A 22,195-nucleotide genomic window follows, 5' to 3' on the forward strand; every position below is an offset into this window, starting at 1 on the left:
CCAATTGTAGAAATCATAAATAAAAATATAAAAAAACTTAGAAATAAAAAACAGGGCACAATTTTTAGTTCTTGGATAGCCATATCACGTTCTTGGACAGCAACATCCTTCTCAGCCACAATGGTCATGTACGTTTGCATCAAATGCTCCTTAATCACATTATGAAAAAAAGTCAGTACAGATCCAGTTAATCATGTCTTCTAATCCCATTTGTCATAAATCAGAGGCTAATATGTAAACCAAAAGCTCACTCAGCTATAAACAACTTTCGTACAGATTGAATTTTTACATATTTCAAATTAGGAAGAACTTCCATGTTAACAACAGTGATAATTTTGAAAAGCACTGACCGTATTTGGAAGCATATATAAGAACCAATACAAGGAAGTAAAGATCATACTAAAAGGAAAAAGTAGAGAATAGAGAATAGAGAAGAGAATAGACATACCCTCTGCCATGGCTGGGACAGTGGTTTGTTCGGTGATGCCTTCTTTCTATCTCGAACCTGACAGTGTGGGGATGGCTTCTTGGCATGATTGATTTTCAGTGTTGAGTTTTGGGGAAGGTGAAGGTAGAGAATAGAGAAGAGAGAGGAACGGCAGAGCTGGGTCTGCGTTTTGGAGGAAAGATAAGGCAGAGCGTGGGTTAGGGTTTTCAAATATATATATTTGCGTTTATTGGGTTTTAGAATAGGTTTTTTTTGCACTTATGTTTTTTTTTTTTTTTTAATTATGCTGATGTGGAAAATTGTGGGAGCTTCAGAGGCTTCGGTTTTATATATATGTATTGATGATAATATGATATGATATGATTTATATAGACTTAGATAAGATATACATAGGAAAAAGATATGCGTAGGAAAAAATTAATTAATTGTCAGTAATTTTTACTAAAGTAGATATTCTTTTTGCTAAAGAAAGACCAAATTATAATAACAGGAACCATATTTTTAAAAATTGGATTGGAGGTTTAACTAGTTAAACTGGTAACTGGGTACTAATTCGGTCCTGAAAAAAAACCCTCAGATCGATAAAAATAGAGAAAAAACTAGGAATGAGAACAAAAGCAAATTTTTTAGTGTATGATTTTTAAAACCATCATTGGAACAGGTCAATGGCATATTTTTAGATGGAGACAAATAGACATTATAGTCATACCATATTCTCTTGTCTTAATGCTTGATCTCTTGGAGTCAAAAAAAGAAGAAGAGAAGTTGATCTCTTTTTGTCTCTCATGGACATGGAGTCTCACACCTTATATGCTATCTTTGGCCTGATAATTTCATTGGCATTACTACCAAATCCTACCATCTCAACCAAATGCAGTTTTCCTGTGTTGAACTAGGCCATGTGGCTTGAATTGCCAAAGCCCAAATTTGGTCTTCTAAATCAAATACAAGTAGTATTAGGAAACCGAATACAACTAGGAATATAATTCCTAGTAATAGCCGACCTATAATATATATATATATTAGGTTTGGGTTGAATGAAAACACATAGAGAGAATTAGAGTAATCCCTAAAACCCTAGCAGCAGCCGCATAAGAAGAAGAATAGTGTTTTCTTGTCTTGTGGGTGAGAGAGAGTTAGGGTGTATTGGGATTTGGGTTTCTTGAGAGTGTTATTGTGCACTATTGTATCTCCCTATTTTTATAGTGAAATTTCTCCGTCGTCACCGTGGAGGTAGGCAGTTTGCCGAACCACGTAAATTCTTGTGTTCTATTGTGTGTGCTTGTTATTTAATTTCCGCTTATTTACTGTTATTGATTTGAGTCCTGGGGTGCTATCTGCACAACAAGTGGTATCAGAGCCAGGTTAGGATTCAATCTTTTGAATACAGTAAAGATGTCAAGCACAAAGTATGATGTAGAGAAGTTTTGTGGTAAGGGAAATTTTTCACTTTGGCAAAGGCGGATGAAGGATCTCCTAATTCAACAAGGAGTTCATAAGGCCTTGCTTGGGAAGGAGAAGAAACTGGAAACGATGAAGGATGTAGAATGGGTAGAGATGGATGAGAAAGCAGCTAGCGCTATTCGTCTTAACCTAGGTGACGAGGTCATTCACAACATCCTAGAAGCAAAGGCCGAAAAAGAGGTTTGGGAAAAACTAGAAGGTTTTTATATGAGAAAGAATCTGACGAACAAGTTGTATGTGAAGAAGCAACTGTATAGTTTGCATATGAAGGAGGGTTCTGATCTGTTGGAGCATCTCAACACGTTTAACATGTTGAACACCCAACTGTCAAGTTTTGGGGTGAATTATGAGGACGAAGATAAAGCGTTACTCTTATTAGCGTCACTTTCTACTTCTTTTGATCATCTAGTGACTACGTTGATGTACGGGAAAGAGACTATAGTACTCGAGGAGGTGACTAGTGCTCTCTTGTCACATATAAAGATGAAGCAAGATGGTAATGGTTCTCAGGCTGATGGACTTATTGTAAAGTCTGAGTCAAGCAATAGAGGTAGAAGCAGGTCAAGAGGACGGAACTCCAACAGGAACAGATCACAGTCTAAATCACGTGCAAAGAAAGATGTAGAGTACTTTTATTGTCACAAGAAATGGCACTACAAGAATCAATGTAAAGAGTTGAAAGAGCATTTAGAAGAGAAGAAGAATGGAAAGAAGCCCCTAGAATCAGCTAGTGTTGCTGAAGAAACATCAGATGATAGTGAAGTTGGTGCAGATTTACTTTCAGTTTCATCAAGTAACAATGTTCTACTGGAATCCTGGGTTTTAGATTCAGCATGCTCATATCATATGACTCCAAAGAAAGATTGGTTTGACACGTATAAGCCTTACAACGGTGGTATGGTCCAAATGGGTAATGATGCTACATGCCCGGTTATTGGGATTGGTACCGTGAAGATCAAGATGTTTGATGGAGTTGTGAGAGTTCTTAGTAATGTCAGACATGTTCCAGATCTTAGAAAGAATTTAATTTCTTTAGGAGTGTTGGATGATTTGGGTTATTCATACTCATCAAAGGGTGGAATCATGAAGATTACCAAAGGCACTTTGATGGTGATGAAGGGACAGAAAATAAGCACGCTTTACAGATTGATTGGGAACACAGTTGTAGGAAGAGTTGCAGTCACCACTCCGGTGGAGTCCAGCACTGACGACAAAAAATTATGGCATATGCGACTTGGCCATATTGGTGAACGTGGTATGTTAGAGTTGCACAGGAGAAATTTATTGAAAGGGGTGAAGACATGCAAGCTAGACTTTTGCAAGTATTGTGTGTATGGGAAGCAGCATAGAGTCAGTTTCAAGACAGGCTCTCATACAAGTAAGGGTGTTCTTGACTACATTCATTCAGATGTTTGGGGTCCAGTATCAGTTTCTTCTCATAGCGGTGCTCAGTATTTCGTCAGTTTCATTGATGACTACTCTAGAAAGGTATGGATTTATTTTATGAAGCATAAGTCTGATGTGTTTGGCATATTTAAAAGGTGGAAAGCACAGGTTGAGAATCAGACTGGCAGGAAAATAAAATACCTTAGAACAGATAATGGACTAGAGTATAGAGATAAAGAATTCATAAGATTTTGTGAATTAGAAGGCATTACTCGTCACTTCACAGTTAAAGGAACTCCACAGCAGAATGGGGTTGCAGAGAGAATGAACAGAACCTTAGCAGAAAGAGCCAGATGCATGAGATTGAATGCAGGGTTGTCTAAGGTGTTCTGGGCAGAGACAGTTAACACAGCAAGCTTCATTATTAATAGATCTCCATCTTCAGCCATTGATTTCAAGATTCCAGAAGAGGTTTGGTCAGGTAAACCAGTTGATTATTCGAGTCTAAAAATCTTTGGTTGTCCAGCTTATGTGCATGTGTAGAGTGGAGAGCGTTCTAAATTGGATTCGTAGTCAAGAAAATGTGTATTTCTTGGTTTTGAAAAAGGTGTTAAAGGCTACAGGCTTTGGGATCCAATCTCAAAGAAAACGGTGACCAACAGAGATGTCATATTTGATGAAGCCTTTATGTTGAAACAGAATGAAGCAGAGACGTGTGATGATAGTCCACAGGAGAAATTAACTGTTGAGGTGGAGCTTGACGAGAATAGTTCACCTAATGATAAGGGTGATGTTGAGATTGATCCACAGCAGCAACAAGAAGAGTCTTATTCAATTGCTAAAGGTAGAGAGAAGCAGGTTCACAAAGCACCACAGAGATATGGCTTTGAAGACATGGTTAGTTTTGCTCTCGTAACCAGCGGTGGAGATCCATTCACTTTGAAGGAGGCTACAAATAGGAAAGACAATGATAAATGGCTTGTAGCAATGTCAGAAGAGATGGAATCACTACAGAAGAATAAGACTTGGGAATTAGTGAAATTGCCCAAGGGAAAGAAGGCTATTGGTTGCAAGTGGATATTCCGTAAGAAAGAAGCATTGTCAGAAAAGGAAGGTGAAAAATTCAAGGCACGGTTATTGGCAAAGGGTTACTCACAGAGAGAAGGAATTGATTATAATGAGATTTTTTCACCAGTTGTGAAGCACACCTCAATTCGAGTAATCCTAGGATTTGTGACAATGCATGACATGGAGTTAGAGCAGCTAGATGTGAAGACTGCATTCCTCCATGGAGATTTAGAAGAAGAGATTTACATGCAACAGCCCGAAGGCTTCAAAGAACCTGGCAAGGAAGATTATGTTTGTCTATTGAAGAGATCATTATATGGCTTGAAGCAGTCTCCCAGGCAATGGTATAAACGGTTTGATTCATTCATGGTCACACATGGGTACATGCGTTGTGAGTATGATTGTTGTGTTTATTTTAGAGTACTTGCTGATGGCTCTTATATATTTCTTGCTCTATATGTTGATGACATGTTAGTAGCTGCAAAGAGTAAGCAAGAAATTGTGAAGTTGAAGTCTTTGTTAAGTAGTGAATTTGACATGAAGGATCTTGGAGCTGCCAAGAAGATTCTTGGGATAGAAATTCACCGAGATAGAAGGGCTGGTAAATTATGGTTATCTCAAAAGGGATATCTTAAGAAGGTGTTAGAGAGGTTTAGTATGCTTGATGCAAAACCTGTTAGTACACCGCTTTCTACCCATTTTAAACTGTCCTCACAGTTGTGTCCAAGTTCAGATGAGGAGTCAGAGTATATGTCTAAAGTGTCATATGCAAATGTAGTTGGGTGTCTTATGTATTTGATGGTGTGCACAAGGCCTGATATTTCTCATGCAGTCAGTGTGGTTAGTAGGTATATGGCAGATCCAGGCAAAGAGCATTGGAATGCAGTAAAATGGATCTTTCGATATCTTACAGGCACTCGTGATTTCGGTATCCTATTTGATCAGAGAGCTAGTACAGAAGCTGTGGGTTATGTGGATTCCGACTATGCAGGGGACCTTGATTCTAGAAAGTCCACGACAGGCTATGTGTTTAGGTTTGCTGGTGGCCCAATTTGCTGGAAGTCGACACTACAAGATGTAGTTGCTTTATCCACTACAGAAGCAAAATATATGGCGATGAAAGAGGCAGGAAAAGAAGCCGTTTGGCTTAGTGGACTGGTTAATGAGCTTGGTTTCAAGCAGGATAGCATGGTGCTACATTGTGATAGTCAGAGTGCAATTCATTTGGCGAAGAATCAGGTATATCATGCAAGAACAAAGCATATTGCTGTGCGGTATCACAAGATCAGAGAATGGGTTTCGTCTGGTGATATTTCTTTGTCGAAGATTCTCACTAGTGAGAATGCCTCTGATATGTTAACAAAGCCAGTTCCCACAGACAAGTTCAAGCACTGCTTGGACTTGATTGGTGTTTGCAGCTTGTGAGCCCTAAAGGGCTAAGGTGGAGGTGATGGAGGAGTTTGCTTGTGTAGCTTGATCAATTCAAGCCAAGGTGGAGATTTGTTGAACTAGGCCGTGTGGCTTGAATTGCCAAAGCCCAAATTTGGTCTTCTAAATCAAATACAAGTAGTATGAGGAAACCGAATACAACTAGGAATATAATTCCTAGTAATAGCCGACCTATAATATATATATATATATATATATATTAGGTTTAGGTTGAATGAAAACATATAGAGAGAATTAGAGTAATCCCTAAAACCCTAGCAGCAGCCGCATAAGAAGAAGAATAGTGTTTTCTTGTCTTGTGGGTGAGAGAGAGTTAGGGTGTATTGGGATTTGGGTTTCTTGAGAGTGTTATTATGCACTATTGTATCTCCCTATTTTTATAGTGAAATTTCTCCGTCGTCACCGTGGAGGTAGGCAGTTTGCCGAACCACGTAAATTCTTGTGTTCTATTGTGTGTGCTTGTTATTTAATTTCCGCTTATTTACTGTTATTGATTTGAGTCCTGGGGTGCTATCTGCACAACATCCTGCTATATTCAACTTTGGTGCCTCAAATGTAGACACTGGTGGTTACTCAACATTATTCGGACAAGTTCCACTGCGCAATGGAGAAACATATTTTCACACCCCATCTGGACGGATTTGTGATGGGCACCTTGTAATTGATTTCATAGGTACTTCCATTTCTCTTTCTTAATGTTCTGATTTTTTTTTTTTTTTTTCATTTCATTTTGTGGAAGCATGTATCCATTAAAATTAGGACGAAATTTAACTAAAAAAATAGTTTTAGCCTAGGGCTACAACATTACTCAATAGAATAAACATTACTACATATTTTGAAAATCTAACCATTAAATTGCATCTTCATTACGTTCTTAATATATATATATATATATCAAATTTTGTATTAATCGGATATTATTTGATCTATAAGCTTATATTTTATGTATAATTTTAAACTATAAAAACTTGTAATTTAAACAATTTATTAATGACATAGCTATTGAGCTTTAATTTTCTAGAAAATTTGCAAACATGGTGGATATAAGAAGAAGATGTAATCTAATAGTGGATTTGCCAAAATTCACCTACAATAAAAAGATATTAACTAATGTTGTAGCCCTAAGTTACAACTAGACTACAACCAATTTTATAGCTAAACTTTGTCTTTAGTATTATATAGAAAATAGTCAAATACATTAGTGTTTGCATATCTATATGTGTAGAAAATACATGATATAAGATTATACTGTCATAATTTCTATCATTCAACTTCAAGAAATGAATTAAGAAACAAAAAGTTCTATTGTCTATACTACCATTTAAGGGGTCTCTCATGTTTGGGATCCTCAATTTAGATGCCCAAAATGCCCTCAGATTCATCCATTTTTAAGGCTTAAATAATAAGGTTAGACATGTAAAATTAGTAATTTAAAAACTCCTAATTTTTAGCTAAATTAAAAATAAATAAATAAACAGTTTTTTCTCCCATTTTTGAAAAAATATAAAAAAAATAAAGCTTTTTTTTTATTTTATTTTATTTTTTATTTTTTATTTTCACAAAAGTACCATTTATTTTTTATCACTAAATTGTTTTTTTTTTCCACCTCCATATTTCTCTCTCATATTAGTAGTCAAGTACTAATACAACTTCTTCTTAAAATAAAAAATAAAACAAAAGCCATAAGTAAAGCATGTAAATTCAAAAAATAAAAAATAAAAAGTCCCATCACATGCACGAAGCACGTGTGACGAGGCTAATTTGTTATTAATCTTTGAACTTTACTCCTCCCAACCAAAAATAAATAAATATTGGTATTTCCATTTTCTTCTTTCTTTTTTGGTTAAGAAATTAAGATGGAAGTCAAAAGTATGCTTGATTTGGAGGACTACTAAGTGTAGCATGCTAGTTCTAATTGTACAAGAAAAACTCTTTGTTAATTTTCAGCGGAAAACTTTGGGTTACCGTATGTTAGTGCTTTTCTGGACTCTGTGGGTTCAAACTTTAGCCACGGAGCCAATTTTGCAACTGTTGCATCATCAATTGAACCTCAGGATGTACCAATTGCACTGGGTGGAAATAGTCCTATTTCATTAAACGTGCAGTCCAATTCTCAAATTTTCATAAAAGATCCCAAATATTGAGAAAACAAGGTGAGTCTCATGTTTCTTTTCTTTTTTGATACAAGATAGAAATTCTACTCTAACTTAATCTAAGTGTATATATTCGTGAAACTCTCTCCTGAATACTTGAACCCCGGCCCTTACCCCCTACATCCTACACCCCACAAACACTTATACTTATGAAGTGATCACCACACCAAGAGTGCGCGGTGGTCATGTTTCTTTTCTTGAATGTATCATTTTTGTGCAAAAACTTTGATTATCATATTGGTGTTGAAAATGAAAGGTGAATGTTGTTTCAATAAAAATTCTAGCACAGGAGGGGTCTTTGAGAAATTGTTACCCAAGGAGGATTATTTTTCTCAAGCTCTGTACACATTTGACATTGGCCAAAATGATATTACTGCTGGTTACAAAAAAACCTTGACCAGTGAACAAATTAAGGCATATGTTCCTGATGTAATGGGCCAATTCTCATATATCATTAAGGTACTACAAATTCACAACAATCACTTCAATTTTTTTTTTTTTTTTATTTTATTCAAGTGTGAGAATGGCTTACAAGTTACATGCAGAAAATATATGGTGAAGGTGGAAGAATATATTTTGGGTACACAACGCCGGCCCATTGGGCTGCCTTCCATATTTTTTGGACTGATTTCTTATTACAGCGGGCCAAATGGATAAATATGGCTGCTTCAGCCCATTCAATGAGGCGGCCCAATATTTGAATCTCAAATTAAAAGAAGCCCTAGCCCAAAACTTTTCCTCACTCAAAAGAAAATGCATGCCCAAAGGCATATCTAAGTTAGGATTGAATCAGTTTGCAAACTTAGAAGTACAAAAGTACACACAAATGCCCAAGATCTATATTACGAAACATGATTTCTTAAATGTTGAAACATAAAACCATCTTATGGGTGCAGCTATTTCTTTTAGATTTTTAGTTTCTTTGCTTCTATATAACTTTCTAAAGCCTCACTTTTTCTAAGTACAACTATACTACAACCAATTTTTAGCTAACAAGCAAATAAAATTTCAAGGCCAAAATGGGCAAATGCCCTTTTTGCGAAAACTAAGCAGCATTTTGCCCTCCTTCTCAAACTAATTAGGGAAATGCCCATCTTTTGTAACTCGACAATATCAGAGTCGAGTTTTGTGAAGAACTTGATCATACAATGATCGAGTTAGCTTCAGCATTGTGACACGCTGGACAACCAGCGTGGCATTTTCATTTTTCAATCCCTAAATAACTCGATTATTCTAAAATCGAGTTATGTAACCGACTATTCAGATATCAAGTTATGTTCTTGTTAAACCTATTTTCAGACTGTCTTGGTGTCAAGCGTACGGGTTCATGTCTTTTAATATAACTCGATTACTTTAATGTCGAGTTATAAAGCATTCTCGAACTCTGTAAAATCGAGTAATTCTCGTATAATAGCTCGACATCCCCTCCCATTCAGAGTGTTTTGCTTTCTATCTGAAATGAATTCAACTCTGCTCCACAGATCTACAACTGCTTCCGAGCTCAACTGAAATTTGTATCACCTCAGGTGAAAAACTCACCAGAATTTTAGGGTAATGGTATTTTCATTTGATATTGTACTGAATTTTTTTTTTTTTTGGTTGAATGAGTCTAAAGTAAGTACATTGGTGTGATTTTGGTTGTTTGTTTTAGTAAATGTTGGTCAGAAGAGAATGAAATCTTTACTATAGCAACATTTTGACATCATTGGTCAGATATTAACAACAACATTTTGTATTGCACACAATGTGTAGACATTAACAACAACGTCTGATGTTTATGGTCAAATGTTAGTGTTAGTATTTCATTTTTAACATGTAATAGTACACAAATTTATGAATGTCTTTGTCATGTACCATCTTATGCAACATTACATTATTTACCAACAGTTGATGCACACTATTAACTTGATAATTTGATGTTATTGTATTCAGCGTCAATGTCTAGTTTTGGTAACCCACAACTCTATAGGCCTCACAATGTGTTCACTGCTATGGGTCATTGTTGGGTATTGGAAGATGAGTTCAACTATCCAATCAATCTGAATCTGCGAAATAGTGCTTACGTTCACAATATCATGAGACAGGAGTGGACTTGGTTATTTCAGGAACAGCAAATGTTTTATGATGAGTTGGTTGGTTTTAAGTTGCTAGTGCCTCGGTGACTTGCATAGCAGATGCCCAGAGACATGATCGATGAACTTCGTAAAGCATTGAACCGCATAAGAGAAGAAAATAATCGAATGAAGATACGTCTTAATTGATATTGGACCCAAGTCGAGATTCGAGAGAGTGGAGGAAGGGTGGTACGAGCACGCACAGTTCATGCAATCACTTCTTGCTGATCCCATTTATTAGTCAAACGTGGAGATGTCAGATGAAAAGTAATCGTGTCGTGGTGTAATTAGACTTTGTTGGAGAACTATTTTGCTTAACTATGTTTTAGATGTATGTGTGTCACTGTTGTTGCATTTGTACTATGTAAACCTTATAATTGATTGTAAGGAGCATGCACATTATTTGTAATCTAGATTATTCTCACATAATGCATAAAAGTTAAATATTCTCAGACATGATGTTTTTCAATAAGCACTTACAACATAACATAGAAAACTTAAAATAACTTACATGATGCCACCAATATGCATGCATTGCATATTGAACACTAACGCTACTAACATTATTAAATTAACCCTAGACATAATACACACACACCACATAGGCATTCACTCAGATAGGTAATCCTCGTAGTTGAGGACATTGTTACAATCCGCAGGAGTGAGTTGCCTGTTGGCTGCAGCGGCTGCACCTACAGCACGCACAGTTCATGCAATCACTTCTTGCTGATCCCATTTATTAGTCAAACGTGGAGATGTCAGATGAAAAGTAATCGTGTCGTGGTGTAATTAGACTTTGTTGGAGAACTATTTTGCTTAACTATGTTTTAGATGTATGTGTGTCACTGTTGTTGCATTTGTACTATGTAAACCTTATAATTGATTGTAAGGAGCATGCACATTATTTGTAATCTAGATTATTCTCACATAATGCATAAAAGTTAAATATTCTCAGACATGATGTTTTTCAATAAGCACTTACAACATAACATAGAAAACTTAAAATAACTTACATGATGCCACCAATATGCATGCATTGCATATTGAACACTAACGCTACTAACATTATTAAATTAACCCTAGACATAATACACACACACCACATAGGCATTCACTCAGATAGGTAATCCTCGTAGTTGAGGACATTGTTACAATCCGCAGGAGTGAGTTGCCTGTTGGCTGCAGCGGCTGCACCTACAGCATAACACAGAAAACTTAAATATTCTTACATGATGCCACCAATATGCATGCATTGCATATCGAACACTAATGCTACTAACATTAACTTAACCCATAGACATAAGACACACACCACATAGGCATTCATTCTGATAGGTAGTCCTCGTAGTTGAGGACATTGTTACGTTTCGCAGGAGTGAGCTGCCTATTTGTTGCGGTGGCCAGCTCCTCCGCCAGTTGTAGCATGTGATACCTAGACCTACGGAGTATCATAAGATTGTTCTCTTTTTTCATTCTAGTCACTGCAAGCTCATATTGGTGCATGTTTCACCATGGTAGTGTGAGCGAGCTATGGTCGACAAGAGGCGCTCCGAGTCACATGAGATCATCGTGCAAAACGTTGGACTCGTTCACAGTCACTATTCATTCTCCAAATGTAAAGTTGTAATTTACAACTATGTGTTTTCTTGGCTTTTATTCTGTGCCAAATTTAATTGTAATTTTTTTCAATCTTTTATACCCTGTATTTATTGTGGGTTTTAATTGTAAGGGTTGTGTGATAGAGAGAGTGTAAAGACTCAAGCAATGGAAGACAGACAAGTTTTCGCGGGTAGCTTGCAACTAAGCATCCTGCGAAATGATGCATGTGCCCTACACATGACTAGAATGCGAAGAGTCAGAACAAATGGAGACAGCTGTGTTTCGCGAGTAGCTCGCGGGTAAGGCCTTCCCGCGAGACACTCGTGAAACATTTTGTTTTGCCAAACTGTGCTATCTGATATACACTTTCTGTACCCACACTATATATACCCACATTACCCACAAAAGTTGAGGAGTGCTTTAGAGAGAAAACCCTAGCCACAAACCTTGAGAGTTAGAGATTGTTATACCTACAATCCTCTACACAATTACTTGTGGATTTTCCTCAACTCCTACCTCTCCATTTCCATATTATTGAGAGGTTGATAGCCCAAACACTTACCACACCCTTTCAGAGTGTCAAGTGAGGTTTTGGTGTTGTTGGGAAGCATTGGAAGAAGCCAAGGATGGCAGATGCAAAATGGTGCTTGTTGCGGGATCCAGAGAGCTAGACAAGACACGGTTCCGAGAAGCTTTGTTGGAGTAAGAGCTTAGAGGGCTTAGGTACATCGGGTAGAATAGGATTGGAGGGTCTCTTGCTAACCCATGTATCTCAACTGATTTTCTAGTAGATCGATTACCGCTTGAAGGGTGGCAAAGAGGTTTTTCGCCGAGTTCTTCGGTTTCCTCCTCGATAACACATTAGCGTGTTATCTTGTGTTTGCATTCTTCTTCCCTACTTTTTTACCTTTCATTTTATTGCTATGTTATAATGTTTATAGGTTAGAGTAGCTTGTTTGTTTATCCGATTGCATTTACTCTATTCCGCACTTAGTATTAAGTTAGAGTAAAATCAATTGAGCCATAACTTTAATTTGGGGGTCTAACTAGCTCTTGTGTTTTCACACATTTTCGAGCATTCAATTGGTATCAAAGTAGGTACACTCGTTGTGGTTTAGATACCTGAGTGTGATCCTTGACCCTTTGTGATGGACCGGTCACAATCTCTCAATGCCCCAAAATTCTTTGATGGAAGCAACTATGCCTTTTGGAAGGTCCGAATGAGGGCTTTCTTGTGTGCTATAGATGAGTCTGTATGGGATTCCACTGAGAATGGGTATGTTAAACCCACAACAGCCAAGTCTAAATGGGACAAGGCAGCTCTTGCATTAGCTAATGCGAATAGTAAGGCCATTAATGCTATATTCTGTGGTGTGTCCCCTAATGAGTTTCACAGGATATCGCACGTGGAGATAGCTAAGGAAGCTTGGACAATCCTTAAGACTACCTATGAGTGTACCAAGAAAGTTAAGGACACGAAGCTCCAAATGCTTACCACCAAATTTGAAGAGCTTAAGATGGGAGATGATGAGGCTTTCGATTCTTTCTATGGAAAGCTCAATGAAATTGTAATTGCTAAGCTCAATCTCGGAGAGAAGATTGAAGATTCTAAGATGGTGAGAAAGATTTTGAGGTCTTTACTGGAAAGTTTCCAAGCAAAACTCACAGCTATAGAACAGAGTAAAGATTTGGATGAGATCAAAATCCAAGAGCTAATTGGATCTCTCCAAACATATGAGCTAGGACTGCCTTCTCATAAATCGAGCAAATCTCTTACTTTTAAAACCATCACCGAGAGAATGGACGACTCCTTCGAAGAGGATGATGTGGAGAAGGAAGTAGCATTCCTTGTAAAGAACTTTCGAAAATTTCTGAAGATGAACAACAGTGGAAAGCCTTTCAACAAAGGAAAGTTTTCATCTCCCAAGGGTCATAGGAAGGAATTTAAGAAGAAAGATGGTAAGGAGTCTCAATCTATTCAAGGAATCACTTGCTTCGAGTGCAATAGACATGGACATTTCAAGAAAGAATGTCCTAATTATTTAAGAATGAAGGGCAAGGCATATGCCATAACTCTTAGTGATTCGGACTCTTCCAATTCAGATTTGAAAGAGAGCTGTGATGGAGAAGGGAATTACTCCGCTTTTATGACTATTGCTCATGTTGAGTCATCGAAGGACTTGAGTTTGCTCGTGAAAGAGCTTGGGAAGCATAGTGAGGTGGAGTCAATGGGAGTTGTAGAAGAATCGGATACTAAAGAAGATGAAAGTTCAACGGGCCTTCAAGAGAACTACAATTTGTTAGGTTTTAAAGTTTAGGACTTTATGTATTTAGAACTCTAATTTGTATTGTTGGCAAACCATGATCAAAACAATGTGTTTAGAAGTGTTTAAAGCTAGCTCAAAGTTGTATGTCAATGTAAAGTTGGAATCAAGTGTAAAGCAGAAAGCAGTGTGGCTTTCGGCCTGGCTTGATCGATTGAAGCTTAGGCTCGACTGATCGAACGTCGAGCAGATTGCTTTTCTGCAGATTCGTCCAACTCAGCACTATTTGTTTTAAAACGTTTTTTGGGTTCCTTATTTGTCCTAAGTATAAAAGGCAAACCCTAGCCACGTTTTAGTGTTGCTCATATTGCGGCTTGTGTAAATCTCTTGTGAGATCTAGAGGAGCTTTCCTTTATACAAACTTAGGGTTTTCAAGGAGAAGATATTCTCTAAACCTTGATGATCAAAACAGTTGATGCCATTAAAGCTTAAAGAATACACAAGCGGGGGTGCTTGTAGCTGGTGGGAATCCAAAGAAAGAAGGAGTCCGTAGATTCGGAGCTTGCACGTGGTCGTGTCAGTAAGTTCTACTGGTTGGTAGCATTAGGAAGTCGAGCGGGGGTGCTTGTAAGTCCTTTTGTATGAACTTCGATTCTTTCTGATAGTGGATTCAAGTTTACCTTGAAGATAGCTAGGTCAAATCCTCCCCAGGTTTTTACCGGTTTGGTTTCCTGGGTGATCATATCATGTGTTATTTATTTTTCACTGCTTTGCATGATTTGATTTTTATTATGGTGATAACCTAGACTTGCTTAATTGGACTAAGTAACAACTTGGCTAATTACCTAGGTTTAATCAATTGTTTAAGGGGTCTAAAAACTGTCAAGTGGTATCAGAGCGGGTAGCTCTTTTGTTTTTTATCCTTAGCTCTTTTGTTTTTTATCCTTCGATGGGAATAATTATGCTTACTGGAAAGTAAGGATGAAAGCCTTCCTGAAATCCATTGATAAGAGGGTGTGGAATTCCGTTGAATACGGATGGGAGAAGCCCACTACTCCTGTTAGTGAGTGGCAAACTTCTCAAAAAGAAGCAGCTTTGTGTAATAGCAAGGCTATGAATGCGATTTTTAATGCTGTTTCTATAGAGGAATTTAAGAGAATCTCGAATGTTGAGATCGCTCATACTGCTTGGAATATCCTCCATACTGTGCATGAAGGCACAAAGGCTGTCAAAATAAATAAATTGTAACAATTGACTTCTAAATTTCAATGCATTAGGATGTCTGATGATGAATCTTTTGATGAATTCTATGCTAAACTGAATGATATTGTTAATTCTGCTTTTAACTTGAGTGAAATCTATGATCAACCTAAAATTGTTAGGAAGATTCTAAGATCTTTGACTGAGGACTTTAGACCCAAGGTGACTGCCATTACTGAAAGCAAGGATGTGGACTCCATCCCTGTTGATGAGCTTGTAGGATCTCTTCAATCCTATGAGTTGGATCTACCCAAAACTTCCAAATCCAAATCAATGGCTCTTAAGTCAGTTGATGATGTTGATAGCGATAGATTTAATGATGAGCTCTCTGCCACAGAGATTGCCTATCTTGCCAAGAATTTTAGAAATTTTCTTAAGAATAACAATAGAAAGGCAAGAGGCACAAACACTGCTGAACCTAGAAATTTTAGGAAGTATGATCCCACTAAGGTTAATAACAATGATAAACCTAGAGAAAGAGTAGGTCAATCTTCCAATAATTCTTTGGGCTCTCAATGTTTTGGATGTCAAGGGTATGGACACTTGAAATCTGAATGTCCAACTTATTTGAAGTCTATGGGTAAGGCTATGGCTGTAACCCTTAGTGATGGTGAAGTTTCTGATCATGATTCTGATTGTGATGAGGATGGAAACTTCATTGCTTTCACTGCTACTGCTGTAGTTGATAAGAGCATATCTGTTGAAGAGAACCCTTCTGATGGGGAACTCTCTGAAGATGCAGATCTTCAAGAGGCCTATAACAAACTTTGCAAAGTTGCTGCAAAGGATGTGATGAATGTTGAACTTGGTCTAAAGAAAATTGAATCTCTTGAGCTTGAAAAGAAAAATTTGCTTGTTAAATTATTTGATGCTAATGACCTTTTGAACAATGTGAAAACTGAAAACATGCTTTTGCTTGATAAATTAAATCTTTGGAACTTGATTTATCTGTTGCTAGATCTGCTAGTTCTAAACTTGATCAAATGCTGAGTGTTCAAAAGTCATCTTCTGACAAAACTGGTTTAGGTTATGTTGATAGCATCTGTGTGTCCGCTCCCCATTCCACTAAGTTTGTTCCTTCATCTTCTTCCTCTGAACCTTCTGCGAGTGAGATAGTGAGTGATACTGTCAAACCCCCTGTGAGTGAGGTTGCTAAACCCTTAGAAGGTTCATCATCTAGGAAGATTAGGGTTGATCTGAAAGAATCTAAGCCTAAGAAGCCTACCCTATCTAAGGACAAGACACACGATAAACCTGCATGGGTTTGTCATTTTTGTGGAAAGACTGGACACATACGTCCAAATTGCTACAAGCTGCAAGCTGCAAAGAGAGCAAACAAACCAAAAGTACCTGTGCCTCAAGCACTTGATCCTATGGTACTTATTGGTGATTTGGTAAAGGCGTTAAACCTTTATTCTAATCCTGAAGTTGGAAATCACTCTCAAGTGAATAAGAACTCCAATGCTCGTGGTGCATCTAAAAAGTTTTGGATGCAAAAGACTCGACCTAACTGAGTCTTTCTGACATGGTCCTTGTGCTTCATTGCTCTACCCTTTGTGACCATTGTTCTTTGGTTGTTTTTTTCTAGGATTTGCATTATATAACATTCATGCATTTCATTCTAGGTGTTTTTATTTTTAATAAAAAAAAAAAAAAGGGAAAAAGGAAGCACATTTTGTTTTTGCACTATTCTTCTTGGTTTTTGAGAACAAGGTTGGTCAATTTATTTTCACATAACATGTTGTTTGTACCTTGTTTAACTTTGATGAGCTTCTTTATTGCACTCTACTAGTTGAAGATTTGTAGTGCATGTTGTGTGGGAAAGATGTGTATGGTTTTTGATTACTATGTCTTAATCTTGAAGTCACTTGTTTTTAAATGTCGGACATGAACTTTTAGAGAAAGGCATAAATAACCATCTCACCACTGTTCACTAGCCAATCATGAACACCTTAGTGCATATCATAAGATTTTGTACTCGAGAAAGTGTAGCACATGCACATAAAGAACATAAGGTGAAGCCTCGGTAAAAGTGCTTAATTCTTAAAATCTAATTGGTGTGTACTATTAGGCTTGATGCCAAACTCACATAAACTTAAAATTGAAATGTATATTATGAGGCATAAATACAAGAAACTTACATGATTGCAAGCTTATGATCTAGGGGATGTGGGAGTTATATGATGTAACTCTTTAGGTGATAGTCTCTTTTAAATTCTTTGTGATGAATTTTGTAGACTTTGTGATTGATTACTTTTCACATATCATCTCACATGTATCTCATGTCTTTGCTAGTCGCACACACTACACGAGTTACTCGTTGCTAAACATTGTACATGTTATTGTGTGTGTTTATGGTCTGACCAACCAAGTTTTTGCAATCACTTTGAATTATGTCCAACCAAACTATATTTGTTGCTTGAAAATTTGTGGAGAACGCAAAATTTTGTTTTTGGGAATATTGGGCTTAAAATTCTTGTTTGGAAAATCATATCATCTCATACTCATGCATTTTTGTCCTTGAATTTAAATGCTTTGAGTTAAATCAATTTGTTTTTCAAAAATTGTGTTTTTCCAGAAAAATTTGGTGAGCCTCTGCCTGATTCGATCGGTCCATTTTGTTTTTCGACCGATCGAAATTTTTAAAATTTTACATTTTTTGAGAGAGAGAGCCTCTGTTTGTTTCGACCGGTCGAGGCTGATTTTCGACCGATCGAAACTCGTGTATCTGGTTTTTTAAAAAGGCAGAATAGGACTTTTTCAAAGTCACTATTCAAACCTTTTCAAGTTCCTCTCTCTCTCTCTCCGCGTTGGCTCTTGGCTCCACCATCAATTTTTGTCGTTTTCCTTCAAGATTTTTGCAAGGTTTTTCTCCTTAGAAGCCGGTAAGACCCTTTTGCCCTTCTTTTTCAAGTTTATTTCTTGATTTCATGCATTCTCATGGCTATTTTCGGCACTTTCAAAATTATTGGGGTTTTTTATGATTCAAGCCAATTCTTGTGTAATTGATCAATGGGTTTTTGTGCCATGATGTTATATTGATGTTCCCTATAGTTTAATTTGATCAATTTGGTGGTTTTTGAAAATTTGAAAATTCTAGGGTTTTGAATTTGATCCAAATTGGGGATTTTGTCAAATTGGCTTAAATTGATGAAATTGGCTTCTCCAATTGATGTAATTGGTCATTATTGTTGTTATTCTATCATGTGTAATGATCAATTCGTCAATTTTTTAAAAATTGATCAAGTGGTTTCTTTATTTTGGGGTTTTTTGTGTTAAAAACCTTTATGTGCAAGCCAATTTTGTAATTTGAATCTTTTTGACTCAATTCACTGCATTAGCACATGCATCATGACATTTAATTTTGTTCATGCATCATATAGATTTTGTTTCTATTTTTTTTGTGCTAACTTGCAGTCTGCCTTTGGTTTTGTTTTGTGGTTTTTGTTCTTTTGCTCTGTGTTTTGATCCTTATCTTAGCACCATGCCTAGGAAAAAGAGAGCCAATAGGACCACTTCCACTTCCTCTGAGTCTCCACCTAGAGTAGAGCTGTTTAAGAATGATAAGTGTAGGGAAGCCTATGACACCTTGAACTGTAGGCGTAAGATCTGGTTTGAGCGAGCTGTTGTGTTAGATGCGCTTGATCCGGCCATTAGGGCTAAATTTGAGTCTAGGGGTTGGTTGCCTCTCGTACAGATAGATCATCCACCTCCGACCGCCCTGATTAGAGAGTTCTATTCGAATCTCTCTTGCCACATCTATGATTCCAACACCCTTGTTAGGAGTTGGATACGAGGTGTAGAGTTCACCATTACCTCTCGGGTGGTGGCCAAGGCTCTTGGGGTGCCAGTAGTTCGGGATGCTGTCTATCCCTATGAGGAGTCACCCTCTTTAGATGTAGTCATGTCTTACATCACTGGGTCATCTATCCAGTGGGGTTCTGATCCTCGGATCACGTCCGCTGAGCTTACCGAGACTGCCTATCTCTTCTTTTGGATTGCGTGTCATTCCTTATGGCCTATCTCTCACTTCCACATCATCCCTTTAGAGCGATGTGTGTTTTTGTACGCCTTTGCTTCTGGAGCGTCTATCAGTTTTCCTCACTTGTTCCTTCGTTCTTTGAACGAGGTTCATAGGAGTTCTGCCGTAGGGCATACGCTGATTCATCCTATTTTCATTCATAGGATTCTGCTCTATTTGGGTTTAGATGGTTTTCCGTCAGGTGAGCCTGTTCATGTGATAGCTCCTATAGATGCCACCTTTCTTCGTCAGAGGGTTGCTCAGTTGAGGATCCCTCCTTCTCGTCCTAGAGGTGCGTCATCTAGTAGTGTTCCCCCTCCTCCCTCTTCTACAGGTACAGCTACTGCTGAGCCTTCAGGTACTGCTGCTGATGCTGATCCTGCTGTTCCTCCACCGACTGCTACGGATGATTCAGACATTCGTCGCACGTTGGATCATGTCTTGACCGTTCAGGCGGCTCAAGGACAGATTTTGGTGGACGTGCTTGATGAGATCCGTGCCTTGCGTGCGGAGTTGGCGCAATTTAGACCACCTCCCTTTTGATGATGGATATCTTGTTTGCCCTTTGGCATTCCGTCACAAAAAGGGGGAGTACTTGTAGAGTTTTTGCTTTCAGGGCGAGACTTTTTGTTTTTGGTTGGAGCTTGTGGAGTTTTAGATTGTATCTAGGTGCTTCACTATGTACTTAACATTTTTAGCTCTTTCCTTGTTTTTGATGGGATATTCATGTTAGGGAGAGTTTTATGTTTTTATTGGTACTTTATTTGTTTCTTGTTTCAAACTGCTTATTGATTTATATTTATGAGTTATTCATTGATATATGTCTTTATTTGTGTGTTGTTTGAAATCAAGAAGTTATTTTGTTTATTTGTATTATTTCCACACATGCGGTTATGCATTTTGTTTAGTGTTTCAAGAAATATACAGGTTGATTCAATTGAGCTGCTGTCTACACTTGCAATTGATGGATAGTAGTTAGGATTGAATTTTTGTTTATGAGCATTATTTTGTAAATGGCTTTTCATTTTGTAAACTTTGAGCTTATATGTTGTGTTTTGTCACGGATTGCCAAAGGGGGAGTTTGTTAGGTTCTAAAGTTTAGGACTTTATGTATTTAGAACTCTAATTTATATTGTTGGCAAACCATGATCAAAACAATGTGTTTAGAAGTGTTTAAAACTAGCTCAAAGTTGTATGTCAATGTAAAGTTGGAATCGAGTGTAAAGCAGAAAGCAATGTGGCTTTCGGCCTGGCTCGATCGATCGAAGCTTAGGCTCGACCGATCGAACGTCGGGCAGATTGCTTTTCTGCAGATTCGTCCGACTCAGCCCTATTTGTTTTAAAACGTTTTTAGGGTTCCTTATTTGTCCTAAGTATAAAAGGCAAACCCTAGCCACGTTTTAGTGTTGCTCATATTGCGGTTTGTGTAAATCTCTTATGAGATCTAGAGGAGTTTTCCTTTACACAAACTTAGGGTTTTCAAGGAGGAGATATTTTTTAAACCTTGATGATCAAAACAGTTGCTGCCATTAAAGCTTAAAGAATACACAAGCAGGGGTGCTTGTAGCTAGTGGGAATCCAAAGAAAGAGGAGTCTGTGGATTCGGAGCTTGCACGTGGTCGTGTCAGTAAGTTTTACTGGTTGGTAGCATTAGGAAGTCGAGCGGGGGTGCTTGTAAGTCCTTTTGTATGAACTTTGATTCTTTCTGATAGTGGATTCAAGTTTACCTTGAGGATAGCTAGGTCAAATCCTCTAAGAAGCTTGATGAAGTCCTTTCTCATCAAAAACCTTTCTTCGACAAAACTAGATTGGGATATACTAGAGAAAGCAGTTCAGATGTAAATGTATCCAAGGAAGTAAAGTTTGTGAAAGCCAAAGAACTGATTGTTGCTGCCACTATTGTTGAGAAAGTAAAGGAAGAGAAGAATAAGAATGTGGCTGACCAACGGGTGTTGATAAAACCTCGTAATCAATCGATGGTCAAATCTGAAGCTAAAGTGAAATCACTTCCAAAATCACAAAGAGGTCCAAGAATAAGACATTTTCGCTATCATTGTGGACTTGAAGGACACACCAGACCAAATTGTCATAAGCTAAGAGCATTGAAGAATGCACGGGATCAAAGGTCAAGAGGGCCAAGAAATGACAAAAGGAATTGGGTTGTTGAACAATCAAGAAGCCAAGATGGTGATTCCGGAGAGATGGATGTGATGAAGATGATTGATGCATTCACCACCTGTTTGGAAAACTTCAATAGAAGGTTTGAAGGTCACAACACTCGTACCCAATCCTATAAGGATATCACCCCAAACGCACATGACATGTGGGTGAAGAAGGGTACCCATGCATGATCACCTCCTATATCCATGCATTAATACTTCCAATGTTTAGGATCATAGGTTCATGCATCATATCATGCACTGCTTCCGGTTTTTAGCATGTTTCTTTTACAAGTTTTGTTTTATACTTGTCTTTGTTAATCTTACTTTTCTTGTTATGTTTTTGAGTGTGTTCAAAAATTCAAAAACCCATAAAAATTGAAAAATCTTCAAAAAGTTTGATCACTTATGTTGTGTGTATCACATGTGAGTTTGGCCTAGTACCTTCGTACTAATGGCGTAGTGCATTTACAAGCTTAGCTTGTTATGTATGCACATATATCTATGTGGGAAAAATCTTGAAAACTATGGGTGACTATTGTAAATAGATCTTCAAGCTTGTCATGAATGATTGGTCAATTGTCTTGATGGTCTTGATACTTGCATAGACTTGTTCCTATATATCTTCCCACCTTTACTTTTATGTTTTTGTAAAAGAGCTCACCAAATGTAAATCTCAAAATGAAAAGAGATTATGAGTTGCAAAAGCCTGTCGCACACACTAGTATTTGACTAGGAAAAAGGGAAAGTGACTCTTGTATTGAAATGTATGGTGCTCAAAAAGCCAAAGGCTACCTCTCAATGTTGAAA

General features: G+C 37.5%; 1 pseudogene; it reads left to right on the forward strand.

Moving 5' to 3' along the window:
- Nucleotides 1–1,239: 1,239 nt before the first annotated feature.
- Nucleotides 1,240–10,130, forward strand: LOC126719780 (GDSL esterase/lipase At3g26430-like; annotated as a pseudogene).
- Nucleotides 10,131–22,195: the final 12,065 nt, after the last annotated feature.

Source organism: Quercus robur, chromosome 3 (genome assembly GCF_932294415.1).
Source record: "Quercus robur chromosome 3, dhQueRobu3.1, whole genome shotgun sequence".
In the NCBI taxonomy this organism is placed as follows: Eukaryota; Viridiplantae; Streptophyta; class Magnoliopsida; order Fagales; family Fagaceae; genus Quercus; species Quercus robur.